Consider the following 14473-nt stretch of genomic DNA (forward strand, 5'->3'; position numbering starts at 1 on the left):
TGGTATTGAACGCGATGCATTTCTAGCATACAGAGTTCTTATAAGGCCAATATGGAAAAATATAAATTGCGAAGCCTTCTAGTTGGGATATTAAGGTAGGTTCGTTTCAGAAGGGAATGCCATTCCCCAACACCTTGAGTAATATCAAATATCAAATTGATCGCCGAGGCTGCTGACATTTCAAATACATTAGCAGGTATTTGGCATAGTATGAAATACCCATACCCTTCATGAAAACGAAGGGAACGTAGAGCAAAGACAATGCAAACTTTTTGGATACGTTCAATTCGAGTTATGTGACAGGCATAATAAATCTCCAAATGAAGGATGTGCATTCCACTTTAGAACAAATAAATTATATATAGAGCAATTTAAGTGTACGAGGACTTGTAAATTATGTCCTGTTGGGCCTTACAAACGCTCATACTGATACAATATCGACCTGAAAATTTTTCTAAAAGGCTGATATAATATTTTCTGAGAAAGCAGCCCGATTTGAAACAGTCGATATACCAGGGATAGAGCTGTGCTGATTGGCACAAATTAAGCTTTTGACAGCAAAAAACGTTTTATCAAGCAACTTGGCAATATTTGAAAAAAAAAACTTGGAAATAGGCATATAATTGCTCCCATCACTCTTGTTTTCGCTTTCAAAAATTGGTGTAATAAGAGTCAAGTTCCACTCATCGATAGTACTAGAGAGGATAGGTCAGCAAGAAACAATTTTTAAACAAATCATAGACTTAACTAAAATTTCTCGCATTTTGCCGACTTTGATATACCGCCAAACTTCTATTCTTTAACGTTAGAAGATTTCTTGACATCTAGCAAAAGAAGAAAGGACATGCTCGGTGCCGCAGAAAATGCAATTAAGATTTAGAAGTTATGGTACCGCTTATGGTCTGGTTAACCAGGCGAGAGTTGTTGTCTCCACGCATTTCATCATTACGATGTATGGGCAGCATTACGCAGTGCCAAATATTCCTGTCTAGAAAACACTTTTGGAGTTTTGGAGTCGTTGATGTTTAATGGAAGTTTCAGCCTAGCATGACATATTTTCTATCCCACATTTCGTATGAAATCTCAAAGGAGAATGGAGAGATAGCTGAAGTACTAATCGTACGAGCAAATAACACACGGGGTGTTATTAAGAACAAATTTTATATTCACGTGAAAATATATATTTTATATATTGCATACTTAGTTTTCCATTTCCCTGAAATTTATTTTTTAAAGAACTTTAAAATTTCAAAGGACTAAATTTTCCAAAAATTATTTTAAATATTTATACCTTCTCATGATATTAATATTGATATGATAAGATATACCCTCTATCTAGCTATAAAAATGAGGTTTTGTTTACTAAATAAAGTGCAATAATGTCGTTTGAAAAATTTATTTTGAAGTATATTTCAAATTTTTTAATGATTTTTTTTTAACAAATATTTGTTAATGGTGAGAAACGTGAAGATAGTTAAGGGTTAATATAGCACAATAATATTCTTCTGCTTCGTTCTCTTTGCTTTTTTATAATAACGTAAAAAATTAATTGACCTTTCTTTCTATGAAATAAAGTATACGCAATGGCAACCTATGCTCAGGTTATCCCTTTGAAACTTTATATTATTTAAAAAAATTAAAATAATGAGAAAACAAAAAAATTATAATGCAGCATTACTATATAAAATCTATGGTTTCATGTGCATATACAATTTTTTTCGGATAACGAAAAACAGTAAATTTTTCTTACATGGTGTAATGACTATTTGGCCCTATAATGGTGGCTAACGTCGAAACAGTCAGATAGTAATCCTCATGTTTTTCCTTGCTTACGCTTTTAAAGGATTTTGTTCGCGTTAAAGGTGGAATTGCTGTAAGAATCTTATTTTCTCATACTGCTAGCACTTTTGTACCTTGATAAGTTTGCTCTTTGTAGTTGATTTATATAACATAGACGCAGGTGCGGTGAGTGTTATACTTACATATATTTATACTATTTATTTATATATTGCAATCTATATTCCATACATTTGTTTATAAAACATATTTTGGGGCTGAGCTACTAGGCCACACAGCCCAAAGGCAGTTTGAAGAGTAAGTTTGCACTAAAAAACGACTCTGCTTTTTCTTGATTGTGCTGCCACTCAAGTTTCATAAGAACATTTTTTATATATGCATAAGAAGTTGAACTCATTCTATTGGAAACCTCTTTCAATTTACCTATACATATATGAATGAACAAACTAATGCTTACTCAGCTACTTTTTTTATGAACAAAGTATGTAAAGATTGCCGTCGGTGAGCAACATTTTATAAATAACTAAGCTACTCAGTCATTCATGAGTGCAAATAGAAATTTTCTCAGCAATTTTCAAGCACTTATGCAAATAATAGCACCTCCTAAGCACAAAATTTATTTTCCTTAAATGCTTTGAAGACGTTTCAGCTTCATCAATATTAATAGAATACTTCCAATACCAACCAGCATTTTTCTGCTTGACAGCAAGACGATAGAGAGATTATGAGATTTTTTTCTAAAGCTTACAGGTGAATAAGCATAACACTGTACTAATATAGAGACATGAAATAAACGTAAAAGGATAAAATATTTATAAGCATACATGTGTATATAAGTATGCAGATATGTGCTAATATTTAACTCGGAAAGAAGTATGAATATTGAAAAAAAAAAAAACATTTAGATGCTAACATAAAAGTGCACCATTTCCGCCAATGCACACTATTGAAAATATTCCATTATGTGATAAGCAAGCACGAGCGTCATACTGGTAAGTGCACACATTGTAACATTCACAATCATTCCGCATCGCTGCACAGCGTTTGACATTCCACAGCGTTGCATTTGTCAATGAATGCTAAAGATTATAAGGGAAAAATTCTCGCAGAAAAGAAAACAAAATGAGAATGTGTGCTGATGAAACTCTTTCACGACAGAAGCAATTGAGCAGCTGTAGTACGTGGCGTATGAGGGACATTAATTCGAATGTGTGATGCGTATGTGCACGTACTTAGATGTACGTGGTTGCTGGTTTGATGTAGTTCAATTGCTGCAATCGTATAAATAAATCATTGTGGTGTGGATTGGTTTGTGGTTCTAAGAATTGCTTTTGCTGAGTTTGCAGAAAAATTACTCATACGCACTGTACTATGAGGGTTGAAAATTGATATTATATGTATATTTATATATATAGCAGATTGTGTGTCATATACATTTGCAACTTTAAAAAGTTCAAGTTCGTAAGTAGCAGAATGTTGCTGCCCGTTTAATGCGCTAGATTAGTCTTATGAATACTTTGGCCACTTATGACTCTGAAGCTTCTGCTATATTACGATCTCTCTAAAGCAGAGAATCAGCAAGGAAACAGGTCAGTTGGTACGAAAAGTCTCTTATAGCGGAAATTAGTTCCGCCTGGAGTAGCAACGATTTCTTGGTGACGCGTTAGGTGATATGAAACAATGACTTCATTCAGGACTGTTTTGATAAATGGTGAAAATGTATGGTAATCTAGTGAAAGTCTTTTAACTCTCGAACAATATAAAGCTACCTCTCACGGGCGTATATTGCAAAAAAATATGTCACTGTAGCACAAGCGGAACACACTAAGTTAACACTGCACTATAGGTGCTAGTTTCAATTTTAAATAATTTAAAAATATGTGGCAACTATATACAAAAATATCTTTAAGCTAAAATGACTTTGAGGACTATTTATACCCATATTTTATATTTTATTTATTTTTCAAATAATTCAAAATTAAGTAGCAACCTTTCATCAAAAATATCTCAGAATTAAAATAGTTTTTAAAACCAATAATTTGACTTCAATACTTTCTGATACCTCACTTATTTTTTAATTAATTTGGAAAGGTGGCGACTTTGTTAAAAAATATATTGCGTATATTACATAAAAATATATTTTTTTGAATTAGTTTTTTAAAAACCATTCAATTGTCAGTTTTAATTTTATAATCAAAATAAGTGGCAACATTGTTCAAAAGATATTTTAGAGTTGAAACTATTTTAAGTTCTATTAATACGAGTATCCATATTTTATATTTTTTCCAAATAATTCAAAATTGAGTGGCAACCTTTCATCAAAAATATCTCAGAATTAAAATAGTTTTTAAAACCAATAATTTGACTTCATTACTTTCTGATACCTCACTTATTTTTTAATTAATTTGAAAAGGTGACCACTTTGTTAAAAAATATATTGCGTATATTATTACATAAAAATATATTTTTGTGATTTAGTTTTTCAGAAACTATTCAATTGTCAGTTTTAATTGTATAATCAAAATAGGTGGCAAGATTGTTCAAACCTATTTTAGAGTTGAAACTATTTTATGTTCTATTCATATTCATATTTTTTTTATTTTTCAAATAATTTAAAATTAAGTGGCAACCTTGGTTAAAAAATATCTCCAAATTAGAATTGTTGTTAAAACCATTAATTTAACTTCTGCTTTACTTTTTAATTACAATAATTTAAAAAGGGGGCAACTATATTACATACAAATATATATATTTTAAAATGGCTTTTATTAAGATCTATACATTTGCCGATTTTATTTTTATAATCATTTGAAAATAGGTGGCAACTTTGTTTAAAAATATTGTAAAGGTGAAATTATTTTAAGTTCTATTCATATCCATATTATATAATTAAATTTTTTTAATAATTGAAAATTAAGTGGCAACCTTCGAACAACAATATCTCAGAATTAAAATTGTTTTTAAGACCATTAATTTAATTTCTTTGCTTTGTGAGACTTCATTTATTTTTTAATTACAATTATGTAAAAAGGTGGCAGCTTTTTAAAAAATTAGTTTTTTTAAAACTATTAATTTGTCGATTTTAATTTTATAATCATTTCAAAATAGGTGGCATCTTTAAAGCTAAAACTATTTTAAGGTCTATTCATATCCATATTTTATATTTTATTCAAATAATTGAAAATTAAGTGGAAACCTTGGTTGAAAAATATCGCAGAATTAAAATTGTTTTTAAAACCATTAATTTAACTTCATTATTTCTGATACTTCATTTAATTTTTAATTACAATATTTTAAAAGGTTGCAGCTTTGTTAAAAAATATATTGAGTATATAAAAAATATTTTTTGTGAAATTGGTTTTTTAAAAACAATTCATTTGCCAATTTTAATTCTATAATCATTTCAAAATAAGGGTTCAAAAATATTTTAAAGCTGAAACCATTTCAAGTTCTATTTATATCCATATTTTAATTTTTATTTTTTAAATGATTGAAGACTGAAACATGTATTAAGACCCTTAATTCGACTTGATTGCGTTGTGATACTTCATTTATTTTTTAGTTAACTTAAAAAAGGTGGCAACTTTGTTCAAAATTGCATTGGGACTATTGCTTTTTAAGCAACTATTTATTTGTTACCCATATTGGAGTATTTCATTTATTTTTATAATCATTTCAAAATAGGTGGCAACTTTGTTCAAAAATATTTTACGACTAAATCGCATACGAATATATATTTTCAGGAATAATAGTTTTTGAGGCAGGCCGTGTTTTGAGTTTTCTATTTGAACTGTACTCATTCTTATACCTGTGGTCATAATAATAGCTGTGCCTCAATTTTTTCGTTGGCGGTTTTTAACATTTTCTCTATATAAAAAAATAGCGCATTCCTCATATGGAAGAAAATGCATACCACCCTCGTTTGGAGAAGTCAAAAATCAAGTCGATGCTCATTTGTTTTTACCATTCTAAGGGAATTGCCCACAAGGAGTTCCAGCCAACGGGTCAAACCGTCAATAGAATTTTATATCTTGGCGTTTGAAGCGTTTGTTGCCTCGCATTCGTTGAACTCGCCCTGAATACCACGAAGGAGGAAGCTGGCGCTTATTGCATGATAATGCACCATCTCATCCAACCACTCTTCTGACCGTATTTGCCTGATATGGAGCTCCGTGACTTCTATCTATTAAAAAAATTGCATTTGGCCAAGAAAGGAAAACGTTTTGCGTATCGACATCATGAAGGGCATTCCGTTTAATGACCTGAAACACTCTTTTGAAAAGCTTTTAGATCGCGCAAAACAGTGTATGGAGGCCAGAGGGGACTATTTTGAATAAATAAACTGGAAGTTATCAGATCAAAGCTCCTGTCGTTTCTATTTGAGCTCAGTCTTGTTTATTTTGGACTTCACCTTGTAGAATGTTTCTGAAGATTCTCACTAAAAAGTTGGAAATTTTGGTAAATTTTGTTGAATTTTTTCAGATTTTATACAAAGTATGAAACTTTGAGTTACATAGTTTTTGATTTCGTATCCAACCAACTAAAAGATACAAATATAAGTAAAGATACCAGTTCACACTCAGCACACTTACTTGAAGTATATAAAGAAAATACTTAGTTAACTGAAAATTGTATTGAAATATTCGCGAAGAGTTCGCACGCAAGTAGTACGCAGTCAAGGGTGAATCATGACTGTATTGATTTCTTATTTTAACCCATTGAATACATTTGAAAATTTGTATACGATCGCAAATCACATTAATACACAAGAAACTGGAATAAAAAATCAGCATAGGGAAATGCGTAAACGTGAAAGCGAAATTACTTGCGCAACAATAATAATGAAAAAAGTATGTAGACAGCATCTTTTGCAACTACCTGCTAACAATAATACATAAAATACCAGGAAGAACAAAACCACAAGCCAAAAGAGCCCCAGCTGACAGGCAACAGGCACGTCATTGCCAACCTTCGGTACTGAAGACACATCGCTGTAACATCAGTAAATTGCATAGTTGCTTAATATCCCAGAAGGAGAGGTAAGCAGCGAGCGAATTTGTTGGCGGGATGAAACCAACTCATATAACAGCAATGCAATTACCCATCCTGTAGATGAGAATATTTTAGCTTTTACGAGTATATACAAGCGACCAGCAACCGTTGCAATGAAGCTAGCACGGCAAGTAATGATGAAGGGCAGGAGGACGAAACTGGCAATCTGCTCCAACCATCAGGTAACAGATTGGAAGGTATGCTGGAATGCCTCAGATTACGTACGTAATAATTTGGGGCTGTGATTGTTGCATTTTCTCATATTGGTTTGTCCCCTTTGGCGAAGCAAATTCTGTGTTTCTGGCAGTGCTACCACGCACATGACTGTTGCTATGGTTGCATCGCAAGAATTTAGTTAATGGAATAGCTGACAGCAGGAGATTAACGTGAGAGTGAGAAAAACAAATTCATTTTGCTTAGGGAGACTAACACCTGTTTTTAGTGGGAAGACATTGATATTAGAAGTTAACTGTCAAGAGTAGAGCGCTTTAATTAGTTATTATCTTTTAGTTGGTGTGCATTTATTGAACCCTGAAGCCGCATTTATCGAACTCATCTATCATATCCTGATGACTTTGGCACTCTCTTGCGCTCTAGCTGGAAGTAATTAATTTGTCTACTAATTAAAAAGCTGAGCAGTGTCAGAGGTGATTATAGAATTTACTACCCGATCGTAAGTTACATTAGCTTTGACGGCATGTTCTTTGATCAAGAGTTCACTCGGCGCGTATAGAAGCGAGGAGAAGATTTTTCTAGTCTCTCTCTACATATCTTTAAACCATCTCAAACTTTTCGCAAATCCAATAGGCCCATCCAATTAAGCTGTACGTAAACTAGTCAACTCATTGGCCTTAGATCTTCGACGGAAAATGTGACGCACATTTTTCGGGGTCAGAGACATTTGTACCGGAAAAGCTGTATCACTTCGATTTCTTTCTCGTCTTTTCAATTTATACAGAAAGCGCGACGTCTAACCCTGAACATTACCAATAACTCAGTGTTCCGTTAGTACTCCTGTAAAATAAACTGCGTTGTGGATCCCTTGTAGCATAACCGATAACTTTTTACTGTGGCAGCCCAGCTGGCATTTAATTCATGCAGGGCAGTAATACTTCCCAACAAGTGCTAATTTGGAATAAGTAGGCAATTGAGTAGTAAAATCCTCGCTCGACGAATAAAACTAACACTCTACATTGCTCCCATCATGCCTGCCTTAACGGATGGCGCAGAAGCTTGGACGATGATAACATATGAGTGTTTGAGAGAAAGATTCTGTGGAAGATTTTTGGACCTTTACACGTTAGCAACGATCAGTATCGTAGGTGATGGAACAGTTAGTTGTATGAACTTTACGACAACATAGATATAGCGTAGTGAATGAAGATCCAGCGGGTACGTTGACTAGGTCATGTCGTCCGAATGGATACAAACTGAAAGTATTCGATGCGGTATCAGCTGGTGGTAGCAGAGGAAGAGGAAGGTCACATCTGCGTTGAAAAGATCAGTTGGAGAAGGACTTGGCTTCACTCCTGCCGATTAGCACGAGAAATAAACGACTGCATCGGTTTGTTAAACTCGGCCAAAATCGCTTAAGCGGTTATCGCGTCAATCAAGAAGAAAAAAAAGTATAAGGTATTATTTCCAGTATTCCTTTGTACCTACTTGATAGTTGTAGCCTTACTTTGCTCACACCTCAACTTCACTTCGACATCAAAACACTTTCTTCAACAAAAGCAAATAAAGTTAACTATCGAGCTTCAAATCAGCTGGCTTACTTTATCGCCTACATTACAGGGTGACCGATTCACACTGCTTGTATCTATAAAACAGCTCATGACATCAATGTCAAAATTGTTCTAATGACAGTTCAATATATTCGTTATAAGCTATCAAAAGCATTTGCGTCTCAGTTTTGTTGAATTTTTTTTTCTGTGATGGAATTCAAAGGTAATAGTGTGATTGCGTTATATTTGGCTGGAAAATCACAACCAGCCATTGTTCGTGAGCTCAGTCACCTCAAAGTGAATAAAATGTTTGTGTATCGCACTATAAAACGTTACAATGATACTGCTAGCATTTGAAAATGCTATGCAGGTGGACCAAAACAAACCGTAACAACGCCAGACATGGCTCGGAAAGTGAAGGCTCGACTTGAACGAAATCCACGTCGAAGTGGAAGAAAAATGGCCATAGAACTGAAAATATCGCAAGACAGCATTCGACGCATATTCCAAAATGAGGTCAAGGTCAAGGCTTACAAGTTTCAAAAAGCACACGATCTTTCACCCCAGCAAAAAAAAAATCGGCGCGAAAGAGTAAAGGAGTTGTTGTTACACAAACGTGTTTGTTTACTTGACCGAACGCTCATACGAGAATTTGAACCTACGTATGGCCACTCGAAGCAATTTCCCATCGCGAGTAATGGTTTGTGCCGCAGTGACCGCTGATGGACGCTCTCCAATCGTTTTTATCGAGCCTGGTGTCAAAGTGAATGCGACTTATTATCGGGAAAATGTTTTAGAAGCTGCTTTAGAGCCGTGGACACGCAAACATTTCGGTCGTAGACCATGGACGTTCCAACAGACCTCGGCACCGTCTCATAAAGCTCGTGTGAACCAAGAATGGTTAAAAAATCATGTTCCACACTTCATTTCGTCCACACAATGGCTTTCGAATTCGCCAGACGCAAATCCGATGGACTATTCCATCTGGTCCATTTTGGAGCGCAAGGTGAAGACTAAAAAATATGCCAGTATGGATGCGCGGAAAAAATTGATTATACGAGAATGGGCCAAAATACCTCAAGATCACATTCGTGCAGCACGCAACTCATTTTCTGACCGTTTGAAGGCTATAGTCAAGGCAAAAGGTGACCATATCGAGCTAAAGTGAATATATTTTAAAATTGTAATAATTTTTGAACAATTTTGTCTTTGAAATCAATAAAAACTAATTTCACACAAAAAAGTTATGGTGTTTTGTTCGTATCGTTCACCCTGTAAAGAAGAAATACTCTCCCTCGCATATGACATTATTTTCTAAAAGCTTAATTGGCAGTAACTGCTGAGTCGCAACTCAACTTACTAAGCTAAGCAAATTTGTGAGCTTATGACATAGCCACTCGTACACCCATAAACGTTAAAAAAATTTTCATGCGCAGTGGTACTAGCCAACGTCTCTTCACTGTCATTCATTCAATTTTCAATTTCCTCCAACAAATGCGAGCGATTTTCTTAGAAAGTTTGGTGCTTGTCTTATGTACTTGGCATACTCTTCACGGTTGCATACTTTTCACGGTTTTTTGTTTTGTTTTACAAGTACAACTTGCAACAATACGAGCTCTTGAAGTTACCTCGATAATTCTTTATTTTCATTTCTCTCGACTGTTTTATTTTCATTTTCTTTTCTTCTTCACATTTTCGTACTTGTGTGTGTGTGTGTGTGTGACTGAGGTACAAAGTACACAATCGCCAACTTTATGAAAGAAAATATCGAACTCTACAAAGATAACTACGAGCACTTGAAACAAAGAAAACAGAAACTGTTGAATGTGGCAAATCAGGAGGGAAGAGCAAAGAATAATCGTACCAAACGAATGTCGTTTAACTGTCAGGTATACCTTGTAAATGTGTCAAAGTAAGTGAAGGGAAATTAAGGATGATGTAAGTGAAATTGACGATAAAAGCAGCATATTAGTTAGGATGAGAGGTTGAAGCTGTACTGAGTTACTAGCAATTTAAACTACATTTTGGCAAAAACAAAAAATGACAGTTGCGCTGCTATGTATAAGAATATCCTCAAGAACTCAAGGAGAATTAGCGGTGGTGTGAGACATTGCAAGAAATGGGGAGGTTTTCAAAACCAGTATTTTTTTCCAAATATTAAATACCACCGTGACTAAAAAGTAAAGGGAAATAACTTGTAGCTTTAAAAATCTACAATTATGTTTACACATGTTCTACAATACGCCTGTCACACTGGCTTTCCGATTTTAAAAGTAGTCGATGTAAATGAAGTTGATTTCCGCAAAGGACTACCTGAATGGTCCGCAAAGCGCACAGCCACTTGGTTTCTAGCTCCTTAATCGTATCGGAACGGTGTCTCCAGAGCAGTCTGTATAGTTTAGGAAATAGCCAGAAGCCAATAACAAATACGGTACTTATAATATGCTGAATTTTAAGCAAATTTTAAATAAGAGCAAATGCTCTCGAAGAGGCACTGTGTGCCAGTGCATTGTAACTTTGTGGCACCAAACGAAATTGCTCTTTTTACAGGCAAAAAAAGTTGTTCAAAATATAATGCGGCATGAATGATAATTCAGCATCAACGCGGTCTTTCATTGTCAACCGATGATTATGGAGCACCAAATCCTTGGTTTCGTTGATCTTTTGCCCAGTAGTCGTCCATTAGTTTGAGCTCCATATTCAATGCACACGCCATCTTGTTGAATTGTTTTTAACACTGGCAAGTATTTTTTTGTTATTTTTGTTACATCACCCCAAAATCACTTTTTTAACATTCCTAAATTGTTAAATTCACCTTGGATTCTTCATTTTCGCAACTTTGCTCAAATGCTAATATTGACTTACTGTTTTAAGCCTACTCCAAACGGCAGATTGTTTTAATGAGGAACTTTTTCATGGTAGAAATACACTCGGAGCTATGCCATTGCCTGCTATAGAAACAACTTTTTTTTATCAATTGATGTTTCATGCCCGGAGAATCGCCATTCGGGCATTTTCATCGGCCTGAAATTCGCTAAAGTAGACAGGCAAAGAAAAGCTAAACTATATAGTTAAGTGATACGAGTAAACACTATTATGGATCTTCCCTTCAAGTCCTAATTCATTGCTATATAAGTTGATGGTCGCACTTGTACTAACCCTATCCGATAGCCACTCAACCTTTATCGGTATTCATGGTGGTTCCCAGATAAAAGAAGTCTCTTAGAACCTAGATATCATAACTGTCAACCGTGAAGCAAGTGCGGCTTACTTTTCACACTTAAGAAAACTCTACTATTCTCTTTGTACAAATTATTGCGGTAATTGAACAGTTTTAAATCTCAATGTTTAAGAAACTACTGCAAGGGGAGCTTTGTCTATAAGACAGGGATCATTTTTACATTGGCGCTGGAGTACTAAGGAATGATGATGATGATGATGATGAAAGAAAGGAGGAGGAGACCACAGACGTTTTCAACGCTGTTTATAAGAGAGAAACATCGAAGTACAGCAGAAAGGTTGTGGAGTCCGCGAAGGAGTTTTGAGCGGAGTAGACCAAGTTGTGTTGGTAGTCGCCGGCCACCTTTGATTTCCTTTCCTATTTTTCTGTGCTTTATTGAGCTGTCCCGAATTTCTTTGACACATCTTTCGCTTCCTTCGACTGACTTGAAACTGTAGATATCGAACATTTTTTCTGTTGACTTTGTTCCCTAGACACGCAATTTGAAGCCTCTGAGCACATTTATTTCATGAAAAGACTTTTCATAAAAACATCTGGTGGTGTAGAGCTCTCCAGTTGGCTGATTGAGTTTCCTTTGCCTGTGTATACGATTCTTGGTTGGATCGTGATCCACTTGCGATGGGCTGTGGGTACAATTGAGTGAGATTTTGAGGTGTCTCGCTGTGTGAGAATTGTAGCGAGACGCTTGCCCACCAGAAGGAGACCTCTTTGTTAGTCTAGAAATCTTGCTTCTTTCGCAATAGCGTTCGATTTGTTGTTTCCATAGAAATACAAAATATCTTTTCAGCTTTTGTAGTGCGCCCGTTTCGGTATAAAAAATTCCTAATAATAACCATTTTCGAAAAATTTCTAAAATAATATCCATGAGTGTCCTTTTCACCATCGCAACACTGATCATCTAAATTTTGCGTGTTTTGCATTTCAACACTTTTCCTCAAGCCTCATTCATCCAAATGAATTTCAATAATTTTCTTAATGCGATTATCCTCACAGCCAACAGCGACCACTTAAAAGTTTAAGCTGTAAAACGGCTTGAATGAAGACAGAGTGGATTTTCAAAAAACAACAACAGAAACAGATGGAATTTGAAAAGTGAAAACAGTGATAAAAAGTTTTGCTGAAACTGCAAACGGAAGCAAACTACGGGAAGCAAGGAAAACCGAATTGAAGGAAAAGTAAAAGTTAAAAAATAGTTTGAGTAGCACTAAAGTGCAAAATGAGGCAAATGAAGATGAGTTACGAATAACAGGAATATAGAACTTTTTGTTAAACGAACAAAATATGTAGAGAGGGAAATACTTAGTAAATATTTTGGACGCACATAATTATATTAATGAGAATTGTTGCAGTAACACTGGAAGATTGTGTTAAAATATGCAATGGAAATTGAGGCTTTGGAACTAAAATTAGTATTTTACAAATAAAGTGTTGGATAGGGCTTCATAGTTCTCAAATGGCAAAAATCAAAAAAGTAGTAGAAATAAAATTTTAGGAGTAATAAAAAATGCTAATGCAAATAGTCATTTACGAAAAAAAGGTTGCTTTAAAAACAAAATTCAGATTTCTTAAGCCAGAAAATTTGAAAGGTAGTAGCAAGTTTTAAGCTTAGAAGTAAAATATATTGGAATCGTATACAGAACTTTAAATTTTTTCTACGACTATCAACAGCAAACAGAACTTGCATAGCTCTTTAAATAATAATTAAAAAAGTAGTATAAATATAAATTTGGAAGTAATAAAAATTGTTAAAAAAGTAATATCTTACAAACTACTCTCCTACATAGAATTAAAAAAAAATTAAAAACGTAGTAAAAATAATTTTTGTAAAAAAATAATACTTTTTCCACTAAGTGAAACAGAATAATGAAAATTTTTAGTTTGCATTTCAAAAAGTTAAAAAGGGAATAGAAACACAATTTTTGGAGCAAAACCAAATCGGGGCCGGACCGGAACAACTTTGAATGTTAAGTACCAGCATAAAAAGTATTCACAAATCTTAAATAAAAAAAACTAAAAATGTAACAGAAATAGAATTTGAGAGGAAAATAGTACTTTTCTCACTAATTAGTGGCCAAAACAGAGAAAGGAAAATTTTTAGTTTTCATTTTAAAAACGTTAAAAGATAGTAGAAATATAATTTTCGAAGCAAATAAATCTTAAGCTCCAGCATAAAAAGTATTCACAAATCTTAAATCACGAAATTCAAAAGAAGCAGAAATAGAGTTTGAGAGGAAAGACCCAATAAATTTCAGTCAAGACAGAAAAAAAGAACATTTTTATTCTTCATATTAATAAGTTAAAAAGGTAGTAGAAATAAAAATTTAGGACCCAAATTAAATCAGTGCTACAAATCGTATTTTAGATGTTAAGCACTAGCGAAAAAAGTATTCACAAATCTTAAATCAAAAAATTTAAAAAGTAGTCGAGAATTAAAGTAGAAATATTAAGAAGGGCACAAAAAAATTATAAAATAAAAGAGCGATAGAAAGTGGTATTAAAATAAAGCGATATTGAAAATGAGAATCAGCAGCAGAAAAAGAAGAAGAATTAGTAGTAAAAATAAAAATGAAGAAGACTAAGAAATTATGTATTAAACAGAAAGTAAATAATAAGGGTGAAAAATTGGCACTAAAATGTGTCATTGTAGTAGAAAATATAA

The 14473-nt window shown here is 33.8% G+C and overlaps 1 protein-coding gene across 1 annotated transcript in view; it reads right to left on the bottom strand.

Moving 5' to 3' along the window:
• LOC129238377 (uncharacterized) overlaps positions 1 to 14473 on the bottom strand; it is a 125284-nt gene that overhangs the window by 38238 nt on the left and 72573 nt on the right. The gene's annotated exons all lie outside the window — the stretch shown is intronic.

This window comes from Anastrepha obliqua, chromosome 2 (genome assembly GCF_027943255.1).
Source record: "Anastrepha obliqua isolate idAnaObli1 chromosome 2, idAnaObli1_1.0, whole genome shotgun sequence".
Lineage (NCBI taxonomy): Eukaryota > Metazoa > Arthropoda > Insecta > Diptera > Tephritidae > Anastrepha > Anastrepha obliqua.